We start from the raw sequence: 13,609 nt of genomic DNA on the forward strand, positions 1-13,609 counted from the left end.
CTTGATTCCAACGACTTCCTCCATCGGTTTACACGATAATGTTTTGTGCACTACGGCGCACTTGCCACAGTAGTGCTTCCTGTGGCAGTTTCTGGTTCCATGACCTAACGCGAGACAGTTGTCATGTGACGACATCGCGTTCCTTGGGCGTTATCTCTCCCACTCCACAATTATATGAAAAGGTGCCCTCACTTTCCAAAGCTCTTCACCAAATGCGCAGGTACATGTACAGAGCATCCCGGCCCGCATTATAGGGAACAGCTTTAGCTTGGGCATTCGTCGACGAATACCTGCGGGGAGCATTCCGAAAGGGTTCGAATAATGAGCTTCAGAGGCTTTAAAACTCACACTTTTGGGCCAACAAATACTTACCGACATCCTGGTAGTCGACTGCAGTGGTTCAGATAATCTTCGTGCCCACGCTGCATAGCTCGAAGGGCGAATCTGTTTCTTGGAAAGCTCTGTGCGAAGCAAGGCGACATCCTTCGACGACGTGAAGACTGTTGAAGAGGCGTGCAATTTTCATCTTGGAAGATACTTGATGGCCCGGTAAGACAGTATAATTGTTACTTGCTAGCAGTCTAGTGTTAATAACTGATGGGTTGACATCGTCATGTTGCTGCTGATTTCCTATGATGAAAAAAATTGTTCAGTTAGATACGATAGCTCACTTCTATGGATGGATATGGATATAATATATAATTTTGAAAGTATGGCATTTGCAAAATCTATGTTCGTTTCGGTTGTGTCTCAGATTTTTCAGATGCAAATTTATGCCAAATACTTTTTTCTTATTTCCAGCCTTATTTTTTAGTTAACTTTACTGGTTTGGATTACAACGAAATTACAATTCTGCGTTACAATCAAAGAATTGCTAAGATAATATTACAGTCTTATGCAACTTGAAGTTGTTTTTGCCAGTTCACAAAGCATAGTAGCACCGAACCTCAATGATTCTTGATGAGTAATGATTATCTATCTCAACATGGAAAACAAGTAATACTTATGTTGTCCCGGTTTTATTATCATTAGTTGAATAACATGAACACAAGTGAAATTACGCTTTTGGTAGACATATGTAACACATATTATTTTAGCAGATGTGACGATCAAGATCGAATTGGTTGTCGATTTGGTTTTGTGTCTTCCCAATTATGGGAATTTGCCAAGAAAACAACCTTCGCTAGAGGGTGTGATACCTTGCCACGACATAATGTGACACTTTTTTTCATCGTCATATGTGAAGAAATTTGAAGCAAGGTAAACGCGAGCAGTGATGAGGGTGGCATTGCGGGACAGGAAGGCCAAATCTCGCTGATGGACGTGGTAGCTTCGAAACCACCATACGGCAGCGCAAACAGAACATATAGCAGCAATATGAAAGTCTCATTTAGTTCACGTTCGCTGTGCTGAGTACATTACGGTTTTATGTAGGGTGCCAGTACCCACCGATTATTGCATGCTTGATTTTCATTCATTATTATGAAGGATTGGAATCACTTTTTAACGAACATAATTCAAAAGCGAGGGTATTCTTGTTATGCTTTGGAGAATTTTCTTAGGATCAATAGATGAGAACGGACGATTGGTGGAGCTGCTACCCTACTTTCTTCTTTGGGGACACAGACAGTTCGGTCATCAGTGTGCGGTGCGGAGACAGTATATAACTGGCATGGGGCCTTTGGATGGATTTCGAAATTACTGGGTAGATTAAAATCGAATTCACATGAAATATGTTTTTCGTATTTACTATGGTGTTAACATTCACACCTCAAGTAGGTAGTATCGAACCCATGTCGATTTAGTGTTAACAGCTAGATCATTTTTCATTTTCTACAATTCGTCTCAACTATTTATGAAGAAGCTGACGATATACATAAGATAATTTATGGTAAAAATGATACGGAAATCTGTCTAAGTACAACAATATAGTTTATCGAACGTTTACTACTTTTAGCTTCACGGTTGTAGGAGATGGTTTTAAACAAAAATTTAACTTTTTTTTTAATTTAATTTCCAAGTGGGTCTTCAGTTAGCCTTGCGAGCAAAGGCGCAGGAATGTCAATCCGGAGATGACGAGTTCGGTTCGGTCCGCCCTAGAATGTTTACGGATTGGAAACTTTCTAAACACGCTGGGCATAGTGTATCGATGGTACTTGCCACACAAGATACATACTCATGCAGTGCCTAGCAAAGAAAAAAAAAACAAATGAGTTGCTGTTAAAAATACCAATTGGGCTAACCCTTGTGAAGCGGTAACGTTAGCCAGCCAAATGTTGAATTTAATTATTTCGGCTCCGTTATGCTTCTTCGCATTTGAGCTCTTGAAATTAGGTTTGATATAAAAAAACATGAAGAATATTCTTCGATTGCATTGGATTCATGAAGATTGGTTGAAAAATGAATGAAAGACTCAACTCGTGAGTGACTTGTGAATAAACTTTTTCCCACTTTTTTTTGCAATAAACTTTTTCCAAGCACAATGTTCGAAGGTAGGTTACTGATCCGTCCTTAAAATGTGAGGCGAAACAATGCCAAAGAACTGGTGATCCCGCTTTTTGAGCTATATTGCGAGATTTGCAGAATAAAAGCTGACTTGAATAAATAAATTAATTAGCTTTTCATAAGAACAAAACTTTCTAGGGCTCTTTATCATTTATGATTATTTATTTCAACAAATGTTTCCAATGGGCACACCCAACCAGCGACAGTTAGATTTCATTCAATTCTGTACATGGTAAAACTGGAATACTCATTTAAGGAGTACTTTTGAAGCGTTGTTGAGAATATTCACTATACGTCAAAATAAGCATACTTTTAAGTTACGGCGAAGGATATTTTTTATGCTTTTTGAACTAAGCAAACAAATTGAAAAATGCGAAACAAACATATTTTTTAATCTATTTTCTTGCGAAACTAAACAATGTTTTCCTAACAGGTATTTCTCGGGTACTTATTCAAAAGGACGTATGTGATTTTGTAACCAAAGATTGAAACGTTGATTTCTCCAATCTGACAGCACTCGCATGCAAACCTCTACCACATCCAGGTAGGGGGAGGCTTCGGCTACCTGTTCGTGGTGTTGGTTTGCGTGGGAGTGCCATAGGATTAGACTAATCGACGTATGAATCTTTGTTTACAAAATCACATACGTCCTTTTGAATAAGTACCCGAGATTTGATTCTTATGAACGGTAAGATAAGCATGCCGTGCCCTAATCCTGGCATCAGAACAACGAGGTGGTGTCGATCTCAGTTCGAGACTCCCTCGGGAGGGGATTCTCCGGAAGATGAAACGAAGTCGAACGCTAAAGAATCATGGGTACGACTCAACTTGTCGGATCAAGCGGATCGAAGACAACTGGAGAACTGGAGACTGAAAAGTCTGGAAAAGATCGTCAAATAATGGTAAGCAAAATATTTGCTATTAACAGAATCACATATTCAGTTCTTGCTTTTTATGTTCTAGATCGTCAAGGCGTAGGATGAATTTGAATAACAGCATGGATTCTACTTAATGATTATTTATTTTTAATGTAAACTATTATTTAATTATCCGATTAATTAAGTGTACTATTTTAGTTTTAAAGTGACAGGACAAAAACAAGCTATGTGATGTAATTATTCAATTCGGCAAAAATTAAAAAAAAAACTCGAAATAAAAAAAAACTGTAAAATTCATACATATAACTAATATTTAACTTAAGGAGTAAAAAGTGTTCATTTTAATTTTGACGGAGTTAAAAATACGCAAGTTTCACTTTGCGTTTGATGGGATGCGATTTGTTTTTGATTTGTGTTGTTTCAGTAGGCTTTGACTACTTTCCATCTCAATGCACAATGGTCCGATTCAGTTATTTAGCAGGAAAAAACTATTTTCCCCCGTTTTCGTTCTATTTAGACACTTGGTGTCTTCAGTGAAGTTGTTTATAATAAAATATTGCTTCTTCGGACAAAAAGTTCGATAGGGTGGTCCTTATCGTTTCTCAAAACTGAAATTAAACTTTTTTATTTCGAGTTTTTTGTGGATGACCTCTTCAGCAAACTTGCAGTAAACATTATTTGATGCAACTTTGCCGAAGACACCTTGTGTCTAGCACATAAATTGAGTTCTGTAAATGAAATTTTCGATTTTAAACTAGGGTGGCTCCAAAAAAGTCAGTTTTTCTATTCTAACTTTTTTGTTTTGAGTTTTACGAGACTGCAGTCTTCAGAAGAAATGAAGAGCAAGTGATGGTGCATATTTTTGCTGAACACATCATGTTTATAAGTCTTACCATTTAAAAGTTTTATGTAATTTATACCAAAAAACTATGCAATCTCAAAATGCCTATATCTCATGGAGATGGTTCGATTAATTTTTTTTGAAGGTGTTATCTGAAAGGGCACATAAATAGTAACTTTTATTGCAAAAATTACGGGAACGTATTTTTTTAAAATTGAATAAATCGACTTTGAAAATTTCTTCGAAAATTTTTTAATTTACTAGTATTTCACTATATATTAAAATTATGAGTAAATTACCTTCGGCAAAAGTTCAAATTTAAACTAAAAATACATATCCGATTATTATTATTTAATCAGACTAAGGCCGAAGTTGCCTGTGCAGTATACAAAAGTCTTCTCCATTCGACTCGGTCCATGGCTACACGTCGCCAGCCATGCAGTCTACGGAGTCATCTTCCACCTGATCGATCCACCTTGCCCGCTGCGCACCTCGCCTTCTTGTGCTCGTCGGATCGTTGTCGAGAACCATTTTCACCGGGTTACTGTCTGACATTCTGGCTACGTGCCCGGCCCACCGCAGTCGTCCGATTTTCGCGGTGTGAACGATGGATGGTTCTCCCAGCAGCTCATACAACTCGTGGTTCATTCGCCTCCTCCACGTACCGTCCGCCATCTGCACCACACCATAGATGGTACGCAGCACTTTCCTTTCGAAAAATCCGATACAAAACTTTTATTAACATTGTAAAATAAAAACCCTAATTGATCCACCTTGCAATAATATTGCCATTTATGTTCATTGTAGAAAAAAAAATGATACAGAATGACTCGACTTTGAAACTTGCAGTTCGTTTTGAGTTGCTTATATGTTTTGTACAAAAACGTAATAGTTATAAGCCGATCGCCGAGTGATAATTTCCGTAATTCTAGTTGTACACGCTTTGTACAAGATTTCCACCCTAGCAGCACACAAGTTCCACATAAGCTACTGTAACTCATATGTGATGAGATTTAGTCACAATCAAGTTATTGCACCCATTTTTGTCTGACTCGTGCTGCTGGGGCATTATAAATAGCTGTCATATAAGCACAATCTTCAATTTAAATCCACTCGCCTTTTCAATGGTACAGCACTCAACACGGAAGTAACGCACAACTGTTATACTTTTATTTTAGCTTTGCTGCGTCGTAGCATGCGTGAAAAATAAAAATGACAGTTTGTGCGTTGCTTCCGTATTGAATGGTGTGTCCTTGAAAACGCGAGTGAATTTAAATTCGGATCCGTGAGGATTGTCTTTAAGTATATTCGTGCAATGAAGAGTGGTATACAAAAAAGCCTTTGTACAGGAAACTGCAATACAATTCATTCAATTACATATATTAATTTCCAGTTACTTATAAAAATATAGCAGACTGGATAATCACAGGAAGCGATTACAAGAAGAGCCCTGTGCAAATTTTGAAGCATGTGAAGCAAATGTCTTCCGTGTGCAAAATTGATGAGAGTGCTTTGCTGAAACAAATTCGATGGATGAGCATTGAATTTAACAGAAAATGGAAAAATAGTCATTTTGACCGCAAACGTTTTTTTTTCATCGAATGCATCTTGGCTGAATAAGAAAATTTGGCTCAAAAATAATGATCAAACGCCAGACGATACCACAAAAGCCAGAAAGGGCGGGCGTCCTTCGAAACCATTTTCGGAAGTCGGAAGGAAATCAAAGCAGAATAAGTTGCGTACGCTGACAAATCAATTCTCTCCTGAAGAATTGCGATTTGCTGCAGCTCATAGCACTATGTACTTCGGAAGGTTTGCGTTTGGCTGGTAAGTTAATCGAAGCAATTGATTATGATCCTTCGATTGCTAAGACAGTGCATATCGATGATGGCCCAGGAACTAAGGATCAGTTGTACTCCCCGGATGAGGCGCTTGCGTTTATTTGTCAAAACGATTTTTCAAAAGCTCAATATATGAGTATCCGATCGATAGGACTGCAAAAGGGAATTAATATGTATCCGTCGTATCATCTGATTACTGACGCAAAGAAACTATGTTATCCAAAAGGTATGGTCTTCATTTACATATATGTTTATTTTAAAGTTTTGTGTATATTCTGCTTCCTAAATGACGCGGGAATTGTTGATTTCGAATATTCTAACTGAAGATGACCTTATTCAAATCGACAAGGTATCGACAATTCTTGCTTCAATCGAAACATCTCACCTCATATCAGAAGTAAGCACGATTAGTTTAAAAAATTGTGCTGTTTTCAGAAATTACAGTGAAACCTGCAATTGCTGAGGTTCCGTTGCAGAGCTTGGTTGATCATACCGTGACACGACTTGTAACGAGCGTTTCCCATTCGAATGAATCGACTGCTTTGAGCGTGCTTACAGCGGCACACTAGGAGTTAACTTTCTGAAGTCAGTATGGCGAAAGGCATCTAAGGTTCGATTTCTCAAAATTAAGCACTTTAATCGAAAAAATATTTGGTAGGCGTAGTAGCGGACACCATCCCTCATAACCGGTACCAAATAGTTTTTCATTAAAAGTTCCTAATTTTGAGAAAACCAGCGTTAGATGTCTTTCGCCATACAAATTTCTGGCGGTTAACTCTTGCTGGCTATTTTGTGCATATACTATAGCGCCTGGATGTGGCTGCGGCGAGTAGAAAATCAGCCACTGCCAATAATTCATTGCGATTTTTCCTCTAATGATGACTATCATAGAATCATGAAGTGGGGCGTTGATGGAAGCTCAAATCACTCGCGTTACAAGCAACCTTTTTTCGACGAAAACGATGAAGGAGATATAAGGGAGTACAACGACTCTCATATATATGCCATCTCGTTGGTACCACTTCGACTTACCGCTAAGCGAGCACAATCAGAGAAAATCATATGGATCAATGGATTACCATCCTCAGTTTCTCTTTGTCGTCCGATAAAGATGATTTTTCAAAAAGAAAGTAAAGATTTAACGCAGCGCGAAGTTGAAGACGTTAAATTACAAATAAATAACCTGAAACCGACAATGTGTACAATCGGCGACTATTGCATCGCCGTGAAAACTACTTTTATTTTCTGCATGATGGACACTAAAGTTATTAACGACGTCACAAACACGCATTCACAGGCGTGCTTTATTTGCCGAAAATCAGGTACTACACTAAACATGTAGTTTCCATAGATTTTCAATAGGGTATCTGTTCCCATATTAATAACAGCCAAACCAACCAGATAAACCAAATAAAAAATCAATTTATTTACAATTTCTCACATCGTATGTACACAATAATGGATTGAACACATTCTTGAATGTTTGGAATATTATGCAAGATTTTGTTTGAGTAATGTTTTAATTCACAAGATTCAAATTATTAAAAGATAAAATTAGAAAGCACTTTTATTTGCATTTTCCTACCTTTGAACTGATGGTTTGATGCACTGCTCGATTGCTACTAGCAGATTCATCTGTTTTCACGCCGTTGTTTTCCACTCAATTTCGGGATAAAACAATTCTATCCCTTCAAAATTCACTTCACAGCACATAAAGCACATCACATTTTCACTATGAATATAATTATATTTTGAAAACCAACGCGATTTCCTATAGTTTGATATAGGTTTCTTTCGAACAACGTTTCAATTATCCTTGTCCGTATTCCAAACTGTTTACATGGCTGGCAGTATCTGCAAGGGTTGCCGATTAACATTTTTATTTAAAAAATGCTTGAATGAATTTCACAATGAAAGTTCAACTCTTATGTTTGTAAAATAAATTATATCGAAAAGATAAATTATGACAAACACAAAATTGAACTGATAAGATGGAAAACTGCAACAAAAACAGCAATTTTGTAATTATATTTCAACTCAAATACAACATATTGAAGAATTCGGCATCACTGCAATCATATCGTTACGTATACACACATGTAATAGTGTGCGTATTTTATGTTGGAAACAATATTATTGATATAGGTACAGGCATAGGATTAACTGTTTTTAAATGTTATTGAAATAGGTGCATGGTGGTGATGATGTTTTTTAGCTAAATACTTCTATAATGTGATGAAAATTTCATTTTTGAAGTTACCAAATTGTTTTCAATTAAAAATTACATGAGTCGAGCATAATTATTCACATGTTTCTTGATTATTGGGTGAGAAATCAATGCATTTCATATGCGCATTGCCTTATTGTTATTGATATAGGAACAGATACCCTATTTATGTTTTTTACAGGAAAGAAGTTAAACGATCCGGCGGACCGTGAGGATGCGAATGATCCGGAACCTTATACGTTTGGTCTATTTCCTCTCCATGCGTACATCCGGTGCATGGAATTACTCCTGAAAGTATCATATAGGTTGGGCATGCAAAAACCTTCATGGAGAGTGAGTAGACTTAACGAGTCTGTGAAGGAACGTGAGCAAAGCATAAAAACGGCTTTCAGAGAGCAATTAGGTTTACGTATTAGTGAACCAACGCCATCCGGAGGCAACTCAAACGATGGTAACACTGCAAGAAGATTTTTTAAAGACTGGAAAATAGTTGCACAGATCACCGGTTTTGACGAGAGACTGTTGGAAAGATTCAGCATTATTCTCTCGGTGATCAATAGCCGATTAGAAATAAACATTGAAGCGTTTCAAGAATATGCCGAAGGAACACGCCAGCTGTATGTTCATCTCTATGGGTGGTATCCGCTTTCGCCAACTGCACATAAATTGTTGGTCCATGGTTCCACAATTTTGAAACATGCCATTCTTCCGATAGGCATTCTTGAGCGAAGAAGCCCAAGAAAGTAGAAATAAAAGCAGGGAGGGAGAATCACGCCCGCAAATTCAACAGATTGACCAATATTGAGGATATTTTTAAAAGGCTCATGATAACATCTGATCCGGTAATTTCTTTATGCTACCGGAAAAAAAATGCAGTACTTTGGATTTGCCTGATAATGCTAAACATTTGATTGTTTAATATTTTTGTAAAGGATTTCCGAAAGATTATAAATGAATTTGTTTTGTAATTTACATATGTGGTAATGTACTGTCTCAAGTTATCATATCAAATCTACCCGAAGAATTTCTCACTTAGATGTGTGATCTAACAGTATAAATAAATGTTAAGCTCTATTTTTTTTTAAATTTTCTATTTTCTTTCACCAAAGATAGTTCGTTTATAATTTGAATATATACAACTCAAGTAAATTTAAGTTTTTTCGAAGAAATTTTGCAAAGTCGATTTTTTCAATTTTAAAAAATACGTTCCCGTAGTTTTTGCAGTAAAAGCTACTATATATGTGCACTTTCAGATAACACCTTAAAAAAAATAATCGAACCAACTCCATGAGATATTGGCATTTTGAGATTGTGTAGTTTTTTGATTAAATTGCATATAACTTTTAAATTGTAAGACTTATAAACATGACGTGTTCAGCAAAAATATGCACCATCACTTGCTCTTCATTTCTTCTGAAGACTGCATTCTCGTAAAACTCAAAACATAAAAGTTAGAATAGAAAAACTGATTTTTTGGGGCCACCCTAGGTTAAAATCGAAAATTTCATTTACTGAACTCAATTTATGTGCTAGACACAAGGTGTCAAGGTGAACATTTAATAATCACGATAAAAAAAATAATGATGGCGAACTAATTAGAGTGAATCATTCACCACCATAGCCTTTGATTGTATTAAGTTAGTTGCGGAAAAATATTAAACTCCAAATATTTCACTCTTCAAAGGGACGCAGATAATATTAAAAAATAAAAGTGGAGTTTCGAAATTTTATTTTCATTTACATAGACATGCATTAAGGATTTTATTATTGACCAGTATCAAAAATTTTCCCAATTCTGAACAATGGAAAATGACAAACAATAGTTAATGTACCCTGCCTAACGCCAGTCTTGGTGAAATGCGCTAGACACAAGGTGTCTTCGGCAAAGTTGTATCAAATAATGTTTACTGCAAGTTTGCTGAAGAGGTCATCCACAAAAACCCGAAATAAAAAAGTTTAATTTCAGTTTTGAGAAACGATAAGGACCACCCTATCGAACTTTTTGTCCGAAGAAGCAATATTTTATTATAAACAACTTCACTGAAGACACCAAGTGTCTAAATAGAACAAAAACGGAGGAAAATAGTTTTTTCCTGCTAAATAACTGAATCGGACCATTGTGCAATGGCCTAAAAGCTTACTGTCAAGTGTATGAACAGGATAAGACAAATTATTCGTAAATTTATTACCTTCAAACCTCTTTAATTTATTGATATCTCATAAAGTGGACAAATTTTCATGCTGTACGGATTTCGGTCCCCACGGTATTGTGTAACAGTTTTACTTCTGATTTTTTTTCTTTGCATACCTATTAGAGAGATTTGCAGTCCTAGGCTAGTTTATCTCTGGAAACTGGCTTACTTAATTAACCATCGAGGTGTTGAAAATCGTTGTTTGCAGATGATACGAAGCCTTCGTGTAGTTGTTAGCATATTAAATATGTAGGGGAACTGTTCCGTTTTCCATCTTTGAACATATATTCTTGCTTAACTTTTCAAAAGGACCTAAGTAACATTTTTTTCATGAATTAATTTGAATAGCGCAATCAACGTAAAAACATGAAAGCTTTTGATTGCAGTACAGGTCCTTTTGAAAAGCTAAGCGAGTATTCATTTCGTCGCTTCTTTTTGCTAACACGCGTGCTGACTGGTGAAGAAAATCACAAAAATAAGAAACAAATCAAATTCCTTTTCATTGCTTTGTTTTTGATGGGATGGAAAGAGGAGCTATGGGATGAAGTGTCGAACCGTTCCCCTATATCCTTTACACCATTTTCCGTGCACTAATTTGATTTTCAACCGAATGGATGTTTGGCAATGCAGACAATTCCGATGGCTATTTTAATTGAATTGCGGTAGCAGATTTGAATTGCCGCATAGTCTTTTGCATTTATTAACTTTAACCGCATTTACACGCATCCGTCAAATGTTGCAACATTTTTCATCAACCCACGTACTACGTGCGCAGTTGACGCCGTTATTGCGGAGTATGTTGGCGAAATAAAAATGTGATAAAATTGTGTCTATTTTTAGCTTTGATGATGACGACGTCGACCAAATGCTTGACGGCGCGAACCACGGGTAAGTATCTCTGTGGTACCAAGCACATTACGTACCGTGCAATATGTATCTCTGCGTGTGGTCATCGTTTTGTTACATCAATCACATTCCAGATTACTATGAAATATTCAGTCAACTTGTTCGATACAATTGCCAATATGATTAATTATTCCGTTTTCAAATTTCCTTTTTTGGAACCGAATTATTGACTTTGTTGGTCGTCAATGCACAACGCTCATTTAACTCAATATTAAAGTTATGGACATTGATGTAATCTAAATGCATAAAAAGTGACCCCTGTGTTTGCAAGTGTTTCTTATGCTCTGAACATTACTTTTCGTATGGTGTGGACCATATGTCCCGTCATACAACATTTTTCACCCAATGAATGTAGATAACTGTTTGTTAAAACGTCACTTATTTTTTTTAGTTTGCCGATGTCAACACATGATCTTACTGATGATCGTGGATCATGTGTTTTGAAATTCGCCGTACAATACAATATCAAAAGATTTTGTACAGTTTATGAATCCTTCTAACATGACGAACATTTAATAATCGCTAAATTTTATCGCGATTCAAATCGCGTGGTGAATCATTCACCACCATAGCCTTTGATTGTATTAAGTTAGTTGCGGAAAAATATTAAACTCCAAATATTTCACTCTTCAAAGGGACGCATATAATACAAACAAAATTAAATGGGAGTTTCGAAATTGTATGTTCATTTACATAGACATGCATTAAGGATTTTATTATTGACCAATATCAAAAATTTTCCCAATTCTGAACAATGGAAAATGACCAACAATAGTTAATGTACCCTGCCCAACGCCAGTTTTGGTGAAAAAAAAATCTGGTCAAGTTATAGTCTGGTGTACAGCTCGGACTCTCGGAGATCTCCGCCGGATTGTATTTTAAATCGAGCCGAATTGCTAATTTTTCATAACGGAGTCCCATAAATTCCGTCCACACACATGGGAGCAAAATTTGCAGACAAAGGAAGATCTATTAATTACATAACGCAAAAATTGACAATTTTCAAACCCGGAGAGGGGGGGGGGGGTTTCTTTGTCACTCTTTTTTTATGAAGCATCTGAATTTTTTGTATAACATACCGTACAAAAATGCTCTTTGGGCAACTCCCCTCCCTTTAAATAAACCTTAAAGTACGTCAGGACCTTAAATCTAGCCAACCAAATTTTTCCTCGTTTGAAACTGCCTGGATGATTTCGAAATATTCAGTAAGCGAGATTGATAGTCATATGGCTACTGCTTCTGCCTCATACACAGGAGGTCGTGGGTTCAATCTCAGGTCCGTTTCATTCTCCTACTTTGTATCTTTCTCTATATTTCTCATGTTCTAGCAATTGCTAGAACTGGAAATTGACTTCCATACCGTTTCCATTACTATTCCTATACCTTCAACTTGAGTATTCTAACAGTAATCTGCTAGAATAAATGAACTTGTTTCCCTCACCCAATTAGAAATTCCATCAGTTGTTTTCTCCTATCTATCACATTGGCAGCTCGTCAACCAAGACGGACCTCTGCCTTTCGAACCTAACCCCAAAATTCCAATAAAATTCCGCATGAACTCGTGGAAAGTGCAAAGGTATATTCGGCTTGCAATGGGCGATTGATTGCATAATCATTCCTCCCCCTTCCCTACATTGACTTGCATTCTGACGTGGCAGGCGCCAGTATGACCTAACAAATGAGATCACCAGTACTTGTACATTGAAGTTGTGTGCTAGTCCCAAGCAAACAACTGTTGGTTCCCTGTGCATGAACAGCTGATTTGGTCATAACGGAGTAGCTACTAAGTGCAGTCAATCAAGCTCAAGCTCAAGCTCAAGTGGATGATTTCGAAATATTCAGAATTATTGAGAATGACTTTGAATGCTTTTAATGGTTTGAAAAGAATCAAATAATTAGAAAAAAAAAACGTGGTTAAGCAGATTAAAAAAGTGAATGACCCAGTTCACCTACTTCGGAAGATTCAAAAAGGATAAGCTTTAAGATAAACTTTATCTGAAAATTAGATTGTCTGTCCTTGCGCTTAATTTGACCTAATTTTCAGGAAATGCTTGCTTACTAAGTTACTAATTCCGTTCAATCCACTGACGAAATTGTGCAAATTTTAATACCTTTGGAATAATCAAAAAAAGAAATCATTAAAATGAAACTGTATGAAAAAATTCCCGGAGGAGCACCTGTTGTCATTAACTGTTACAAACCTTGAGAAAAGTTGATTA

The sequence above is a fragment of the Armigeres subalbatus genome, chromosome 3 (assembly GCF_024139115.2).
Source record: "Armigeres subalbatus isolate Guangzhou_Male chromosome 3, GZ_Asu_2, whole genome shotgun sequence".
Taxonomy (NCBI): Eukaryota; Metazoa; Arthropoda; class Insecta; order Diptera; family Culicidae; genus Armigeres; species Armigeres subalbatus.